We start from the raw sequence: 19,085 nt of genomic DNA on the forward strand, positions 1-19,085 counted from the left end.
ATAATTATGCGTACATAGACAAACTTTACCAACCAAAATAACAAAAGGAATTTAAGGAAAATAAAAATTTACACAAGCAGATGAATCATGTATAGTAGAAGAAAGCCCTTTTACCTTGGCCTGAAGACTAAGGGTGTGTTTGTTAAATTTTAACTCATGGAAAGGAAAGGAAATAAAATGGGTGGTCCACTATAGAATGGAATGGAAAGGAAATAATTTTAAATGGTATGTGTTTGGTAAACTAGAGAAAGGAAAGTAAAAACTGGGGAAAGGAATAATCATGTTTGTTTGCAAAAGCTATGGAAAGGAATAATTGTATTGTTGGGTCATGGGTGTATTAGTAGTAAGTCCTATCTATCTATTTCCTTTCCTTTCCTTTCCACAAAATTTTTAGGGGTTAGCTAAGGACACAAAACCTTTTCCATTTCTATGATTTTGTTTCCATATGGAAAAGCCCATTTCCTTTCCATAGATAAACAAACGCCTTAAAAACTATGGAAAAGGTGGACCACTCTTATTTTCCTTTCCTTTCCATAGTGTTTCCATCATAACAAACACACCCTAATTATTGTAGCCCTCATCAATGTATCCCCAATTGCCCATCTCATCCTATGAACAAGTTCATCTCTGCTTATCTTATTACTCTGATAACAAATTCAAGACAGTAAAATTAAATAAATAACTAAATAAACAAATCATAGAGCAAACCCATACACGGAAAGAAAGACAAGACAAAAAGCATACGGGCAAGGTTGTAATATTACCCTAAACTGGCCGTAAAACTGATACACTAACTTCATGGAACTGTAAGGAACTTTGTCCTCAATTGCTGCAAATAACTTGGAGAAAGGCATCCAAGCTGATTTAGGAAGCTTTCCAGCAAACTTGATGCTTGAGTTTTTCCCCTGAGATGTATCCACAGAAAGTGGAGTTTGATGACAATCACCGACCTACATATCAGGTGTAATTTTTTCGTGAGAACATGAAAACTTTTCTTAAGAAGCATATAGCAATAAGTTGTGGTAGATGTATACTTATGAAAACATCCTCAACTTTTTAACAAACTCCTAGCACGTATCCAAAATGTCATATTTATAAAATGTCTCACAAATGTCATATTTCTGTGAACCACTTCAACTAAAGCGTGTATACTTTCCAAACTAAACAAAGTTTACTTCGCAAGGACGTGAAAAAAAAAAAAACTTACTGATGTCGAGGGCAAAATGACGGTGACAAGGGTATGAATGGAACCTCAGAAACCAGTTTGTGGAATTAGACACATGGGCTTGAAAATAATGCCAATAGAGGTACATATTAGAAAAAACAAAAACGTGTGTATCATAATAAATCTCAAAAAGAATCCGAATGAAAAGATGCAAAAGAAAATTATGCAAACTATACACTCACCATATTTCCTCCTACCGAAATATTATGTTCCATAAAATTAAGAATAAAAAGTTCATGATCAAACCAAGACTTTGGCACTACTGGGACTCCATCACTAGTAATTACATTCAAATCTAAACCACCTGTTTCGGCCAAAGTGTGGGCACCCACTACCGAATATGTCGGCACGTAATGCAAGAATCTGTCATCACACAAACCAACTCTTGCAGCACATTCAGAAGTTTCCAAGAGGCAAGAGATAAGACATTCTTTCTTTTAAGATTACCAACCACAGTTTTAGAGTTAACAACAGCTACCATATATCTTACAATCACTACATGAATATGATTCATTTATATAATAATTACCACATCTGGGTAGCAGTCGTTAAAACACACTTTTTCCTCCTCTGTACATTTTTGTTTTGGATTTATAGTCAGTAAAGTAGAGATAACAGGCCACAGTACACCCTACCCAACCAAGAGGCGCGCCTATACTCCACATCCAAATGGCATATCCTCCCTTACACCCAATGATCACTTCCTCCAAATACAGTGTGATAACGCAAGAAATGCCTCCTATACCTTTGCAACAGCATACCACACCAGATCGCAAAAGGTGAAATGTTCCATGTTATGCTACCCACAAAGAAATGACTTCACATTATCTGCCAAGCTAATGACTTCACATACAAAGGAGCAGATCAACTGCTCCTCTTAATCCGGTTGTCAATAATCTTCATTAAGTGCAGCATCATTGTTTAAGGGTGTAAATTTTGTTGATTTTCATGTGCATTGGGATGGGATAGTGAGATGAGTGCACCTGGGTAAAGGGTATTGGGAGTGTGTGAAATTGGTCGAGTAGCTCATGAAGGAAATATTTGTAAAGAAACTTTGGACTTCCAAATAAGAGCTAGTAAAAGGCGAAATTGGGCTAGGTTGGTGGAACTCTAGTAGATGGAAACAACACAAAACTAAAAGGCATTCAAAAGAATCCCTCATTCTTTCCAAAAGTTCACCGACAACTATGCATGTTTGGTCTCGCAGAAGGAATGTAACCAAACTTCACAGAAAAAATGCAACCATAACTAACCGTATCCCACTACGAAATGGCATTATGAATCCTCAAATCCCAACCAAGGTGTCTTTTATCTAACCCCATAAAGCCACAAATTGGGTGATTCTTAATGAGACAGATGGCAAAGTCTCAGAAACTCCAAGGCAATGGTCTTTCCTCCAACCACATATCCTTCCAAAATCAAATACACTCACCATTCTCCATACTAGATGTAATCACTTGCGTGATGCCTTAAGACAAAACCAAATGCCACACCTATACAACCACACTTTGGACCACTAACCAACCTACACAATCCACCAAATCTCTCAAGCAAACATAAACTCATGCGTCCTTCTAAACCCCAATGCTCTATAATATTTCAAATTATATTCTTTCCCAGTTCTCAACCGACATTATGATTCTCTTCCAAGTCATCACACAAGTTACTGATCATTTTTCAATTCTCTAGATCATGCTTTGTGGCATGGTAAACAGACACATCTAATAATAAACCGATAAGATAGACACGGTACTTTTAATCTAAGTAACGCAAGCACCTTAAGGGAGAGATCTACCTTGCCACCCTTGCAACTTCCTTTGGTAACTCAAAACAACATACTTTAACCGAGCTAATTTGTAGGAGTAATTATTTGAAAAGTGAAGCAATTACCTCTGCTACCTAGGGTCCTAAATTGGTTTTGTCACATGGCATATCTGGATGAGAGACCACCTTCCCAACTCAAAGATAAGTGCAGCAATTATAGATCTGTTTAGCAGATGTAAAAGTTATACAAACATTTCCAGTAACAATTTAAAGAATTTTTTTAAAAATCAAATAAAATAAAATAAATCACTACACCTACAAAACTGATAAACACTCCTCATATACGAGCAATTGTAACACTACTTCAAAAGGAAGGGGAGGGGGGGGGGGGGGGCAAGGTGTTTGAACGTGCCTAAGACATGTTACAGCCACCAGATAGCATACATCACTATGCATATAATCTTCAATTACGCAGTTGTCATATATGCACGCGGCAGTTGAAACCGAAATCCCACGATGGGCCACCAAAGCTCTTCCCATCCCTTTGATCAAAGGAATATCAGCTAAACAAGAACGACTTTGACAGTAATTTTGAAAGGGGTAGAAGGTGCTTCATAAATGGTATATCTATCTAACAAAACAGGGAGGAGTGGGAGGACAGATTCCACGTCATAAGGTGAGACGTGGTCGACACACCCCCTAACCATAGCCACTCAAAACTCATGGAGGGTGAATTAAAAAGCTTTTATGGGGTGAGTTAAACAGTTTTTCTCACCTCACCCACCCCTACACAAAAAAGTCAACATTGGACAAAATTTTTATGGGTTGAATCTTTTATGGGCTTGGAACCATGAACATGGGCTCAATTAAAAAAAAATTGTAATAGTGGGGGTAGGCATCCAAAAATCAGCCAAAAAACTGGGCTTATAAACTGTTGGGTCTCCAAATTTGACATGGTACTGCACAATTGGCTGACCCAATTAATATTATTGGGCTTATGGATAATGGGCAATTGGGCTGGCCTTGCGCCGTGACGAGTTGTTTCGCGCCGAAGATGCACATACACCTTGCGCCGAAGGTGTGACGAGTTGTTTCGTGCCGAAGGCGCGGCTGGCCTTGCGCCGAAGGTGCGACGTGTTGTTTCGTGCGGAAGACACGTGTTTCGGCACGCATACGCCTTGCGTCGAAGGCACAACGAGTTGTCTGGGTAGCGCGGCAGGCGCGTTGAGGTCTCACGGGTTGTAGGCACGGGCAATTGGGCTGGCTTTGTGCCGCGACAAGTTGTTTCGCGCCGAAGATGCACATACACCTTGCGCCAAAGGCGTGACGAGTTGTTTCGTGCCGAAGGCGCGACGTGTTGTTTCGTGCCGAAGACAAGCGTTTCGGCATGCGTACGCCTTGCACCGAAGGCACAACGAGTTGTCGGGATAGCGTGGCAGCAGCACGTTGAGGTCTCACGAGTCGTAGGCACGGGCATACCCTAGTCTGTTACAAAAACAGACCACACCGACACTTTTCTTTATCGGAAACCACACCGACACATCAACCTTCACATGTTGCACATGCAACAGATGAGCTTTTTCCTAATGTTAAAATGTCTCCAATCATGTACTTGTTATGCATGTATGGGAGTGTAGCGCTCAAATCCAGCTTAAATCATGTCAAACATCATTCCATAATTGCATTGAAATTACTCCGGTCCAACCAAAGACAACTTTTGCACCTTTAAAGATATTGCACATGATAATCACAAATGAACTTCAAGAAAATTCAGTTCAGTATCCACACAGGGACAACGAAGTAATGAACGGGTTATATTCTAAATAAAGCACACATCTACAAAGCCCATAAACCAATACCACCCACCATCCTTTATTGGTCTACAACTCAATCATATAGCATATATCCAGCTTCAACTTAGCATTTTTGGCATGGGCTATGACCCACTTCTCAACTAACAATAGCACTTGTCACTAATAATCATCCTGGTACTCAAGATAACTTAAAATATTTAGATCCCCACGAGGTGTACAATAATTTGATGCCGCCAAAGACACGAACCCGGGCACCAAATGGCGGTTGGTGCAATTTCATATTCCTAGCCATACATTCAAGATATAGCGGTTGAAACGACCTAACTTTGGCACTAGAATGTTTAACAAAGGGGCAATTAGAAATCTGCTTGAGAACTCACCAAAATATATCTTTGTCTGGATGGCTATTAGAGCCGTTTTGCTAACGAAGGTAACTAAGCAGTATACCGCGCTAGGCGGTGGTCATGAACGAAGACGAGGGGACATAGAAGAGATAGGCAAATGACCACAACGAGAATCAAATTAGGCAGGTTGGATTAGGTGGATGCTTGAAAAAGAAAATGGCTGAGAATGTTTTTTTTTCCCTCCCAAGACGTGTTTTTTTCCGCTCCCCCCCCCCAAAAAAATAAAAATTAAGAACTTACTATGTCTGTGGATTATGCAATCAAGTTCCATAGATCAAGCATGTCTCTATACAAACCGCTAATCCGCTAGACAAAGCATCCATGTAATGTAGATTAATATCTCTCATTTTTACATCACTGAAAATAACAATATCTTGATAAAACCAAAAAATGCGGTCCCACCAACAAAAGGCAAAGAGAAGAGGTGTGCAAAGCTATTATAGGACTTCTCAGATCATCACAAAAAGGAAAATACATTATTAAAATAAAACAATATTTTTAAGAAACATAACCAACCGAATCAGTAGGAGACATATTTGTCTGCATTTTCTCCTAAGAAGAATTAGAAATCATAACAGCCGAAACCCATCTTTGCTCTCACTCCCACTTCCAAGTCCTTTAAGAAAAGAGCTAGTCAGTATTATTAATCCAAGACTTACAATTAAAAAAGCAAAACATGTAACATAATAGAAAACCATAAAGGAATGATATTCCTACACCCCTCCAATAATTGACTGCAAGTCACAAGCTTGCCCACTGAATCACATGTCAAGCATAATTGAACCAAATATATAACTATGAAATTAAACAGATCATGGAATTGGTCGAATCAATCCATCATATAGAGGGTCTAGGAGTATCATCCACAGTGCTAGAAGGAAATAAAATGTGCCGCCACTAGATGTACTTGAAACTTTAAAGATATCACTTTTGGAAGCCCTCTTAAAACTGACGACATATTCTAGATAGATGTGAGTGTTCATATTCATATTCCAGATTGTATAACGCTCTGGATTAAGTAGATCATCTACACCACTATCAAAGTTCTCGCTCTGGGACAGAACTGTTCCGATTCAGGATCAGTTCCATGTTTCCCAGAATGACACGGCACAACAGCATATCTTGGAAAGCTTATACAGTGTCATTCAAAACTTTTTAATTTATGACTTATTAACTTGTTTAACGGACGACACTACATAAGCTTTCAAAAAACATGTAAACGGACATGTCCGTTTAAGAAACTTCATATATAGGCAACATCATATGGAAAGGAAAATTGCCTGAGCTACTTGAAATTGGCTTAAGCGACCATTAGAGAAAGGTATTCATGATCTATGTCTTCAAAATCATCTCTAAATACACAACACCTGGAAGCTAGATGTGCTACTTTTTTGTTCAAATCTTCTTGGGAAGCTAAAACTTTTGGGACAAGCTCCAATGGTCAACTTCCAACTTCCATGTTGTATGTATCACCTGTAGATGCCCTTAGATAAAGTGCATTGTCACAGCAGATGCTGTATATTTTCACCATCACTGTTAATTGTGATCTCTGAAGGTGCAACCCCGGCCTGCAGATCCGAGGTTCCCCTTTGCTGCTCCATTGGTATTGAATTTGATGGTTGGAGCAGTTGGTGGTGGGTGCCAATGTGTTGGAAAAACGATACCAATCGATCCCCACTAAGATAGCTTGCACTTAGACAATCTACTACTCTAATAAAAATCTAAACTTTCACTACAACCAACAGCCAACTCAACTTCCTAAGCAATCAACAACTATCACAAACAGTAATAATAAAGCAAAGAAAATAAAGCATACCACAACACAAGATGTAACGTGGTTCGGCTAATGATGCCTACTTCTACAAGAGCAAATCTTTTTATAAGTGTGGAAAAAAATATTACAATCACTCCTCTCAAGTCTCTCCAAACTTACTAGATCACTCCTCTCTCCTTACAAACTTTTTCTTTTTGCAAGGGATTTCTCTCAATTTTAGTTGCTTTCAAAATTGTGTTTCTCTCTAAGACTTGGTTTTCCAAAATCCGAAACTTTTCTATTTATATTGGGGTGAAATATCAGTGTAAAAACACGATCTTGATTTTCTGGCGAAATATCAAAACTCGGTATGAATAGGCATGGGCGCGGGCGCGCTCTGGGCAAGACCAACTCGAGCGCGTGCGCGCCCTCTTTTATTTCCAATTTTCCCAAACTTTCAGTAGATATGTTTCATGAGAGGTTGAAAAAAAAATTATCTTCTTTTTCCAGGCAAGGGCGCAAGCACGCCTTGGGCAAAGCCAATCTTCACACAAACAGTACTTCTTCATGCCACATGGTGAGGGACTCACACCCAACAATCTCCCCCTCCCGAGCCATGAGGGAGGTACTCCAAACATTTCCGAATTAACAGGAGGTGTGTGCTACTATTCCGGCGGTAGCACAACAAACATCAAACTTACCTTTCGGTAAAACTTTAGTCATCTTATCCAACCCGTTTTGTCGGTATGGATCTTCTCAATGCACAATTATTTCTCTTCAAGAACTTCTCTAATCCAATGATAACACACATGTATGTGCTTGGATCTAGAATAAAACTCGGATTCTTGCTCAAATGGATGGAGCTCTGACTGTCACACAAAACTACAAACTGGTTCTGCTTTAGCCCTAGATCATTGAAAAACCTCTTCATCCATATCATCTCTTTGCAACACTCAGTGACTGCAATATATTTGTCTTCTGTAGTGGAGAGGGCAACACATTTTTGCAACTTAGATTGCCAAGAAACTACTCCCCCTGCAAAAGTAAATAGATAACCGAAAGTGGACTTCATAGAGTCAACATCACCTGCCATGTATGCATCTGTGTAGCCTTCAAGCAAGGTCTTACTCCCATCAAAACACAAACATGCCTTAGAAGTAACCTTGAGATATCTCATTATCCACTTAACACCTTCCCAATGCTCTTTATCCGAATTTGACAGAAATCGACTTACAACACCAAAGACAAAAGCAATATCCGGTCTTGTACACACCGTTAAATACATCAACCTGCCCACTGCGAATGCATAAATAATCTTTTGCATTTCATTCTGCTTATGCTCACCCTTTGGACACTTATCTTTGGTCATGTGGAATTGGCCACCAAGTGGACAACTAACTGGTTTCGCTTGATCCATATTAAATCTCTTCAACACCTTCTCAATGTAGCATTCTTGAGAAAACCACAACTTCCCACTCTTTCTGTCACGAGTGATCCTCATACCAAGTATTTGTTTTGCTTGACCCAAATCCTTCATCTCAAAGGACTTACTCAAGTCTTTCTTCAGCTTGGATATCTTATTGATGTTTTGGCCAACTATCAACATATCGTCCACATACAACAAGAGCACTATGAAATCCCCATTAGAAAATTTCTGAACAAACGCATAATGATCATAAGCGGACTTCATGTAGCCATGCTTCACCATAAAGGACTCAAATTTCATGTACCACTGTCTCGGTGCCTGCTTCTACCCATACAAACTCTTTCTTAGTTTGCATACCAAGTACTCCTTACCTTTGACCTCAAAACCCTTTGGCTAGTTTATGTAGACATCTTCCTCAAGATCTCCATGAAAAAAGCTAACTTGACATCTAGTTGCTCAACCTCCAAGTTTATATTTGTGGCCAAACCCAATACCACCCTGATAAAAGTCATCTTAACTACAGGAGATAAAATTTCATCAAAGTCAATACCTTTTCTTTGAACGAATCCCTTCACAACAAGGCAAACTTTGTGCCTTGGATGTGGATTATTCTCTTCATGCTTGACTTTGAAGATCCACTTATTCTTGAGAACTTTTCTTCCTTTTGGTTTCTCAACTAAGTTATAAGTATGATTCTTATGCAAAGACCCCATCTCATCTTGTATGGCCTTCAACCACTTCTCTTTGTTTGTAACTTCAAGAGCCTCTTGATAGTACATAGGTTCTCCACCATCAAATAGTAAAACATACGTATGTAGTGGATACCTGGTTGAAGCTTGTCTTTCTCTCTCGGATCTCCTTACCCCATTTTCTTATGGCTCAGGAGAATACACTTCTTCTTGCTCAGGTGGTGGTTCATGCACTTCATCTGCATCTTCTATCTCAGTAGGTTCAATCCCATCATGAGCAATAGGATAATCATCATGAGCTTCAAACCCATGGTTCTCTGCATTCTCAATGCCTTCTGCACGTTCCACAGTAGAAACTTTTAGTTCTAAGTCAACAAGATCATCAATGAAAGCTTCTAGCTTTTCACCATTCTCAAAGTCTACTATTGTTTGATATTTTAAGAACACAACATCTCGACTTCAGATTACCTTCTTGTTGATCGGATCATAAAGTTTGTAGCCAAACTTCTCATCCCCATAACCCAGAAAAATGCATTGGTTGGCTTTGTCATCAAGCTTGGATCTCTCATCCTTGGGAATATGACAAATGTTTTGCACCCAAATTCTCTCAAGTATCCATAATCAACATCTCTACCTAACCATACTCTCTCTAGATAATCACTATTTAGAGGCTTCGAATGTGATAGGTTGATCACATGTACGACTGTGCACATTGCTTCTACCCAGTAACTCCTTGGTAACTTAGAATGAGACAACATGCATCTCATCCTCTCTATAATAGTATGGTTCATCCTCTCGGCTATACCATTGTGCTGTAATGTCTTGGGAATTATCTGCTCATGACGAATCCCATGACTCTTGCAATACTCTTCAAACGACCCAATGTACTTTCCCCCATTATCTAAACTAATACACTTCAAAGACTATGGAAAGTCTTGTACACACTGAGAACCTCATATTTGGTCTTCAGACTATATGCATGCCCATATCTTTCTTGACGCATCATCAATAAAGTCAAGAAGTACAAAGTTCCCTCGTGGGACTTCACTTTCATAGGACCACATAAATCTATGTGTACTAGCTCAAGGATATTCTCCTTTCTGTGAGAGGAGAATCTTTGGAAAGACACCCTGTGTTGCTTTCCAACCAAACAATGAGTACATCTATTTAAATGCGTACTTTTTATGTTTGGCAAGGCCTTTTGCTTGGCAAGAACTTCCATGCCTTTCTCTCCCATATAACACAGTCTCTTATGCCATAGTTCGGTGGAAGCTTCTTCTTGTGTTGCATTCAACTCTGCTATACACAAACTATCTTTTGTCTTGTAAATCGAGCAACTCTTCTTTCTTCTGGCTACAATAAAGGAACCTTTGCTTAGTTTCCATACCCCATTGCCAACCAAGCTCTAGAAACTATCATCATCTAACTTTCCAGTAGAAATTAGGCTTAACCGAATGTCAGGGACATGTCTTACATCCTTGAGTGTCAAGGTGTAGCCTGATAGGGTTATATACTAAAAGCATTGCTTTTGTATTAACTCTAATTTTGTATATTTTGAATGAGAATCATATGGGCAAATGTTATGCATGTTATTAGTTATATTCATGTGTCTAATACTTTATGTTGTTGTAGATGATATGGTGTGTGGTGACACACAGAAGATCATATCATCAATACCTTATAAAAGTATAAGTAAACGTTCACAACCTAGATGGATTTGGACAAACCATTGATACGGTTGTAGTATAATCTGGTATTAGTCTATCTTGACTACAGGATTACACTAGTATACTTTGTGTGTATTGAATAGGACCAAGTGAGGTTGTTTCTCTTTATACTGACTATATAAGAGAACAAATACCTCTGTTATTATGGATGTTTGTCCTCTTAATCCGGATATAATAACGAGCACTTATGTGCATTGTACATTGTTTTAAATCATCAATGAGTAAGATTCATTTATGAATCAACAAACTTGATGGATTGGGTAATGACATTGTATGTAAGGTGTGCTTTTGATTATAGAAGGAATCTGTGACCTGCAGGAAGTCGGGCTGATGATGTCCCCTTGAGGAGCTCATAAGGATTGTCATGTAAACCCTGCGGGTGGATTTAATCCGACATGACAATGAGGTTGAGTGGTACTACTCATGGATAAGAAGTTGATTAATGTAGTTGTCAGTAACTTGACTTAATCAACAGGCATTCGATATCTTAAACACGGGAAAATCAACAAGCATATAATATAGAGCCCATAAACGTAACACGTAATTTGGGATTAGGGCGGTAGTGCAACAATGGCCTTTAGTGGAATAAGCCATTTGTTGACGAACTTGGGCCGTGTGTTCTGGGCGAACATGGGAAGCCCAAGCCCGTCAGGAGGCCCAACCCTAATTTCTCCTCATGGTCCCTGTTGTAGCCTATAAATAGAAACCCTTCTCTCCTGGCCAAATTCACTATTCATTATTTCATTTTTGATTGGAAAAGAGAGGCAAGGAAAGAGAGAAAGAAAGGGTTGGTAGACGGCCCACACAACGTCCAATCTAAGGATAGGAATACAACAGAAGATCAAGAGGTTGCTGATTCATATATCTAATATTCTCAGAGTTATCTTAGTCGATCTAAAGGTATGAATTTCTAACCAAACCGTGAGAGACACCCTTTATTCAGCTGCGCGTGGTGCTTTGCGGTTCGTAGTAAATCATTCGGTGCAACCATAACGGTTCCTACAGTAGCCGACATTGGTTTCTACATGAACATCGCCAATGTTATAATCTTAGAGACTCCACTGTAAGGGAATTTCTGGGTATCCGATCCCCTGATCTTCCTTTGTGCCTTGTGATCTAGAAGCCTTTGCTGAACAAAGAAGGGATGAGATGATGGTAAGTTCAGGGTTGAACCGTCTGACGGTTGCCTACATATCTCCTTTGTTCTATTGGAGAATCAAACCCTATTTTGCGTAGTTCCTAAGAGTGAATCCCCATTGTTTATATAGGAAGGGCGATGAGAGTCCTAGGGTTAGGGCTGTCCTCACTGCTTGTGAGTTCCCTTCCATCTTTGGACTCCTGCCTTCTTATTAGGATTCCTCTTTTTATGGAAGTCTGAATCTAGACCATATCTTATGAGAGGTAAGTTTCCTTGTTGGTAATAATGTCCCATTGTGTATGGGAAGATTATATCTAAAATGTAACTCCTAAGATATGTTTTCACGATTCCTTCCTTATCATCAAAGATCACCATCTTCAGTTTCCTTCTGTTCAGGAACTGTCTACATCAGTTCCTAACGATTGGGGTAACTGTTATGTTTGAAGGCGGTCAGTCATGTGCCTGACACATGTCCACTAAACACTCGTGATAAGCACGAGATTACTTATTCATAGAACTGATCCGATGGTCCTCATCTCATTCTAGACATCTATAGTTTTAGGTTACACTACTACAGAATGACACTTATACCAATGTTTTTAAGTGTGGTATAAATATATTTACCACTGTTATACAACCGTGACAATAGGTGGTGTGGTATATAATAATAGCAAAACTGTGGTATATATGTTTAACGGATACCACGGTTTTTTCAAAGAACCGTGGTTTGTATGCCCATTATATACCACGATTGTCAACAAAACCGTGGCATATAAGCTATTGAAACCGTGGTTTATATTAGTGTATGTGTTATAATACCGTGGTATATAGTTATACTAAACACTACGGTTTATGCCAAACCATGGTATATATATATATATATATATATATATATATATATATATATATATATATTTTATTTTTTTTTTTTTAATAATAATGCTAGTAACAGTCTTCCACTTAAAAAGCGAACACGCATAACAAAATTTACCGACTTTTGTCTACATACAACATTTCCATCTTCCCAACAAATTCCAAAATGTTTAATAAACTATCAAACATTGCAAAAAGATAATAATAATAAAAAAAAAACTTCCATTAATTTTTTAGAGTGCACTAAGAAAACAAACTTCAAATTCCTTTTCATAAATTAAAAGGTAAGACTCATAAATTAAATTTGGAGGGTCCGAACATAGCTAAAACTCATCCTCATTTCGCCCATTTGAAACACCCCATTTTCTGGATGAACTAAATAATATCGAAGTCGAACACCGTCAAGTTCATCTTTGCGTGTATGTCTCCTTCAGTTCTAAATTTGTTATCCGGATGAGTCAAAGCACAACACTAACAGATTGATTATTTGCATCTTTCTCGATCTTACACCTGCAGAGTGGAATGCATTAAACAATAAGCTACTACCTAATTCAAAATTGTAATTGTAATCTAGAGGGAACTGGGAAGGAACCAAAAGATTTAGGAATAAATATTTGAAAAGAACACATACTTAGAAAGCATAAAACATACAAAACTATGGCTCGGTCGGGCACAATCCACGAACATGATGTGATATTGATGGTAAATCCAGAGGTTGATCTTGAACCAAAAGTTTAGCTTGACTTTGATTGGAAAAGTAAAGATTTCTTCGGAAAATCTCAATGTATTTTTTGGTCGGTGAGTATTTTTACGTCGCCATAACTTCATCCGCCATATTCATGGCGAGTTTATCAGGATGGAGAAGTATATATTTTTACCACGTAGCATGAAATTTGTGTATGCGCTTATTGGAGCATTTTAAGAAAACTTAGAAGCGGGGGTTTTCCTTTTTCAGAAACACAGAGCTGACAAAGGACAATAAGTTTTGTCCTCGGCTTACAAAGCGACCTTACATATCATATATAAGTTAGTAGAGATTCGATCTATGAGTTTGAGAGAACAACATGTAACATTCAACTTTGCTAGAGGCAGACATTTTCCCTTGACAAAACCTCAGATAATCATGGAGTCATGGAGAGATGACAGAGTAACTTAGTTGTAGAGACCCAGAGGACAAATAGAGAAGAACGGACACATACCTATTGCACTGCGACCGTGATCGATGCATAGTTGTGGTTGCTGCAGTTTGTGCACATCCAATCTCCATCACGCCATTGCTTTGCTCTAACACAGAGAAAAGATGCATCACAAAATCAAAATTTTGAAATATACATGCCCGCATTACGATTTAGAAATTAAACGTAAAATACCTATCACACTTCTTCTATATGAGTCTACAAACAATATAATTGTGTAAAACTTTAACAAATTAGGAAGGCTGCATAATGGAAATTGTTTCATACACTCCAACACTGGAGCCTAGGTAATTCAAATGATTGAACGATTATTTTTGAGCCGGTTACGCAAGACATGTAATAATCAAGCAAGAGATTTAGCTATCAGTAATGTGGTAAGACTATTGATTATTGACAACATTTAGATCCTCTACAGCTAACTTCTCAGGACTCGCATGTACTTATTCCTTCACATTTGATTGATTTTCTTCTCCTTAATTATGGTGTTGTTTGTGGAACTGTGGTGCTGATAATTGGTAATCCAAGTTAACATAAAGCCAAAAAGTTTCATTGGCGGAGTTTAAAGCAGTGAGCTAGCGACTCCTTTCTGATACTAAAAGGTGCGAAGTTCTCATATAAGCAAGTGACAAACTAACAACAATTTCAAATAACCTAAGCCCACCTTTCCGACTAAAAGAGAACCATCCGAAAATATAGCATTTATCCCTAAAAACATAAACCCGGTACATATAGTAGCCTTCAGATGGCTTATTTGGGCGATTGAAGTTCATGATTGCTCCTAGAGAGCCTCACAGACTCATGAGTCATATCCATTCTACTAATGATGTCACCACCTTTTACTACATCCATTGAATTTGAATAAACTTAATGCAATTAGATATAAAAGCAGTAAGATAGATGAGCATAACTTTCTGTGGCTCCCACAAACTTAAAAGTTAAAGTATTGATCGAGTTAAAATCTTTATAATTACTCTTTGGATAGCACGTCCAATAAATTGGTTGCAGAAAATAAAAAGTGAAAAAAGATATTCCTAGATGTTTGTTTCTTTTACTGTGTTGATTGGTAAAAAATGAGTGAAAAGCCAAAAACAAAGAAACAGAAAACCAGTATTACCCTTTTCCAAGAAGTGTAGGCACAGGTGTGAGCTGTGGTAAGCGCACTAGACCTTGTGAGTTCAAGGTGTTATGGAGCTTCCATTTGCGGTATGGGTAAGGTCGGATGTCGATCATTCGGGGCCCCAATATGCTCATAGCCCACGGTATGAAGGTTGTTGATTTGTTTATACTTCCAGAAATAAAGTATGTAAGAGAAACAGTCTAATTCCACAATATATAGTTTAACGTGCATTGGTAAATTATTATCTTGTACACTACATACCAGAAAATTATTGTTTATATCTCCTTCATTCAACCTCTTGTTTTCCCCTTCACCATAAAATTCCTCTGATGCCAATCGCTTTGTCCCATGACCTTTACAACAGGAAAAAACAATATAAATAAATTCCATGAGAGAATTGTATATTGGAAGTATAGTGGTTTCATTCAGGTATCTACACAATAGTTTTGTGATATAAAACTAGAAATATCATTAAAAAAAAAAACATAAGAGACAGAAAAAGAATGGGATGTATTGCACTTACTTGGAAACATTCTGTGGCATTTTGTGTTCACCATGGAAAGTTGTACGGACGGTAAAGAAGCATTGCATTTTTTAAACTGGCCAAAATAACAAGATGGTATAAGAAAATATAAATATGAAGAGAGCACCTTGTGGAATTTGGTACAACTTGGAATAAGATGAACAAGTGTTGTTTATAATTCTAATACGTTTATGTGGAAAATATTACCTCTCCACGAGAGGAATAGTTGTGGAGACCACAATTGCATATCCAATCGCCAGTGCGCCATCCGCTAGGAATCGCAAGCGAATTAGTATTGTTTATATGAGAAAATCCTGAACCATCTGCTTCCACCACCTAACGGCGGGTAGCACCGGTTTGAAGTCCATACCAATCGGCACTCCAAGCAACCAAGTAGAATTCAATGGAAGTGACTGCTGAAAAGCAGAATTAGGTGCCATTCCCATATTCATCCTTAATCCTCCCACGGTGCTCCTTGTGCCCCGGCAAAATAATGTGCATAAGATTGAAGAGAAACTCCGGGCATTGCAATTGCGGGCATTCTTTGCTACCTCCTTGGGTTGACCGCGACTTTTGCACTTTTCTCTTGATGCATAATTGTTGTTACTGCAACCTATTGATCCCATTGGAAAAAACAAACCCAACAACGCACATCCAGCCAGAAATACGCACACCCAAACCACAAAAAAACACACACACCACTCAACCCAATTGTTTACAAGTTCCCAAAAATTGATAAGTAAAACAACAACAACATGAACTAGACATAGCATCTCATTCGATTATATATTAAGGTAAGGATGAATGATGTGTCACCTGAGCAGATCCAATCACCAATGCGAGGTAGCCATTTCAAATCAGCAGGGGTTTTGTTGTCGACTAGAATTCGAGGTTGCTTACAACGGTTGCAAAAGGATCACGAATCGTAGTTTTTGTTTGTGACTTCAGCTTCCAATCCCCTTCTCTCCCTTCAATCTCCCTCTCTCTCCTCTCTCTCTCTCTCTCTCTCTCTCTCTCTCTCTCTTCTTTGCAATTTGAGGTAACACAATTTGAGCGAGAGAGAGAAGAAGACCACGGACGTCTGTAGTGGACGGTGGGTTTTTCACCTTTATTCTTGGGGAATCCTAAGAGTCGTAGAACTGTAAAAGTTGTGGGGAGAGACCGAGAGAATAGCGGGAATCCAATTTGAATGAGTTTCGTACTGTGTATTTTTTTTTCCGTGTATTTGACTATTTGGCATAAAGTCATAAACCACGGTAGAAAGTGGAAAATTTATATACCACTGTTTATGTTTAAGGTAGTGGGGATGTGGGGTACTCTCATGCTGAAAAAAAAACTAACCATGGTATATGGCCCAACTTATCCCACGGTTTTCATGTAACTGTGGCATATACTAGTAAACCAATGACCAAAGAAATTTCCACCGTGGTATATAAGTATTTCCCACGGTTTTTGGAAGAACCGTGGTATAAACGTTCTTATTGACCGTGGTATATGTGTCATTCTGTAGTAGTGTTATTTCCCATACACGTGTCGTCTATTCAGTGACGAGAAATCCCCCCTATAGATGCCCCCTCTCGTGCCATCTAGCACGTGGGCACTTGAAGCGACGTTGCTTTTGGTGAGAGAATCCTTTTCCAAAATTGTTGTTGGGAATTGCTGACATACCCAACTAATTAAGGCTCTAAAAAGACGGCTCGAACAGACACGCCGTTTCCTGAAAAAGGTAATGATGGCAGTTCTATCCTACGCACCACCTGGGCTCATCCTAACCGTCCATCTTATTTGTATATAAGAGATCTGGTGAGAGAACTTTCATTATCGCTTCTACTACTTTTTTCTATATACTGAACATTTTGATCTCCCGTTAGGGTTTAACCAAAGCTTGAAACTTTTCATCTTTCTCGATCATGAATCCCAATTAGTCACTTGTAAACTTCGGAGATCTTTCCTCCCTGGAACTGATCCGTGCGAAATTTCACATCCTTGAAGATATTGGCTTGGAGTGGGGGAGGTTATCTGATGAGTTAGCCTACAAAGAGGTGGCGCTCATCACCATTGGTCAGCTTAGGGCCGGACTCACTCTTCCCCTTCACCCATTGCTACGAGAGTGTCTGATTCACTTCAATCTTCCTCTTGGTCATGCAGCACCCCTGTTTTACAAAACTATTGTGTACTCTGCCCTTCTCGCCAAGATACATGGATTTGCTCTCAACCGTTGGGTGTTCGATTACTTTTATGAGGTCCGGCGTATTTGAGACCAATCGTACTATTACCTCATGACCAGAGACAAGAATTCTCCAATCATCTTTTTTGAGGGGAAGCTGAGTGACGAAGGCTGGGCTGATCACCACCTTCGTGTGTTGGGTGATGCTTGGGACATTCGCCCCTTCGATGATAATGGTGAGCCAATGGGAATTCATGTTCCCAGAAAACACACCCATGCTCCAACTAGTAAGTCTTCCTACTCAGGTACTTTATAACTTGATATAAGAGTCTTTTGTCTGAATATCTTTTACTATTATTCCTTAGATGACTCTTCCCCCTGGAATCAACTAACTGTAACTGATGCTGCTACAGTGGACATTATCAAGGAGATCCCCAAGGAACAGAGGATGCCTTGGGTGATAGTTCCTGATCCCACCAGTCTTTTTGAATATTTCAACATGTCTACTGAAGAATTGCTGCAACTTGTTCTTGGCTCTTCCCCCTTTGGGATAAATACTGTGAATTCTGGGCTCACAACACTTCCTCCTCCTATTGATTAGGATGCCAGACTTCTTCCTCCTCTAGTTCAGGATGAATCTTCTTTGATTACTAGAAGAAGAGGAAACCACAAGGAGGAAAGTTCGGAGGCCGTCTCCAGTGATGCTGCGACGTCGGGTTCAGTTCAGGAACCTGCTGTCAGTGATGATTGTGTGATCACTAGCGGGAAGGGCCCTAAATAGCCTCATGAACTGCTGGAGGCCAACAATTTTAAAAGGGGATTGCGTGTATCTAGCCATTCTAAATTGAAGAGATCTGATACTACTTCTGATGTTGCCCCCTCTGGTAAGAAAATGAAGTTTCGCCTTCTCTCTGTTAGTGAAGATACGCTTTTTAAGGTTCCTGCTAGTATTCCCCCACCTGTTAAGCTTTGTATGAATATAGTTGTACCTCCACCAGTTCCAGTTCCTTCTACATGTTCTAAACAAACTAGTGATAAAGTCCTTCTGACTGTTGACCCTCCCCTCCCTAATAATGCTTAAGGGAAGGGTATTGCTTTGAAACCACTCTTATGTAGAATCGCCTCTCTCCCTCCTCCTCGATCCAGTGATAGGAGGGGCGTGAGTGAAGACATTTCCTTTTCACCAAGATCTCCATATTCCCCTGAGAGGGAGATGATTGTGGAGATGAGGCGTTAGGGACGAACTGATGAACTACCCGTTACCAACAA

The 19,085-nt window shown here is 39.2% G+C and overlaps 1 long non-coding RNA gene and 1 pseudogene across 2 annotated transcripts; both read right to left on the minus strand.

Moving 5' to 3' along the window:
• Positions 1–561: 561 nt before the first annotated feature.
• LOC147524316 (uncharacterized) lies at positions 562–6,020 on the minus strand. 2 transcript variants are annotated; one of them, XR_015196929.1, is made up of 3 exons: positions 5,724–6,020; positions 765–950; positions 562–644 (listed from the first exon to the last, which is right to left on the minus strand). It is a non-coding gene; the product is annotated as an uncharacterized LOC147524316 (long non-coding RNA). The 2 variants fall into 2 exon arrangements; XR_015196930.1 differs by lacking the exon at positions 5,724–6,020 and adding an exon at positions 3,116–3,202.
• An 8,059-nt stretch (positions 6,021–14,079) lies between these two features.
• On the minus strand, positions 14,080–18,654 carry LOC147524317 (uncharacterized; annotated as a pseudogene).
• Positions 18,655–19,085: the final 431 nt, after the last annotated feature.

This window comes from Coptis chinensis, chromosome 1 (genome assembly GCF_015680905.1).
Source record: "Coptis chinensis isolate HL-2020 chromosome 1, ASM1568090v1, whole genome shotgun sequence".
NCBI lineage: Eukaryota > Viridiplantae > Streptophyta > Magnoliopsida > Ranunculales > Ranunculaceae > Coptis > Coptis chinensis.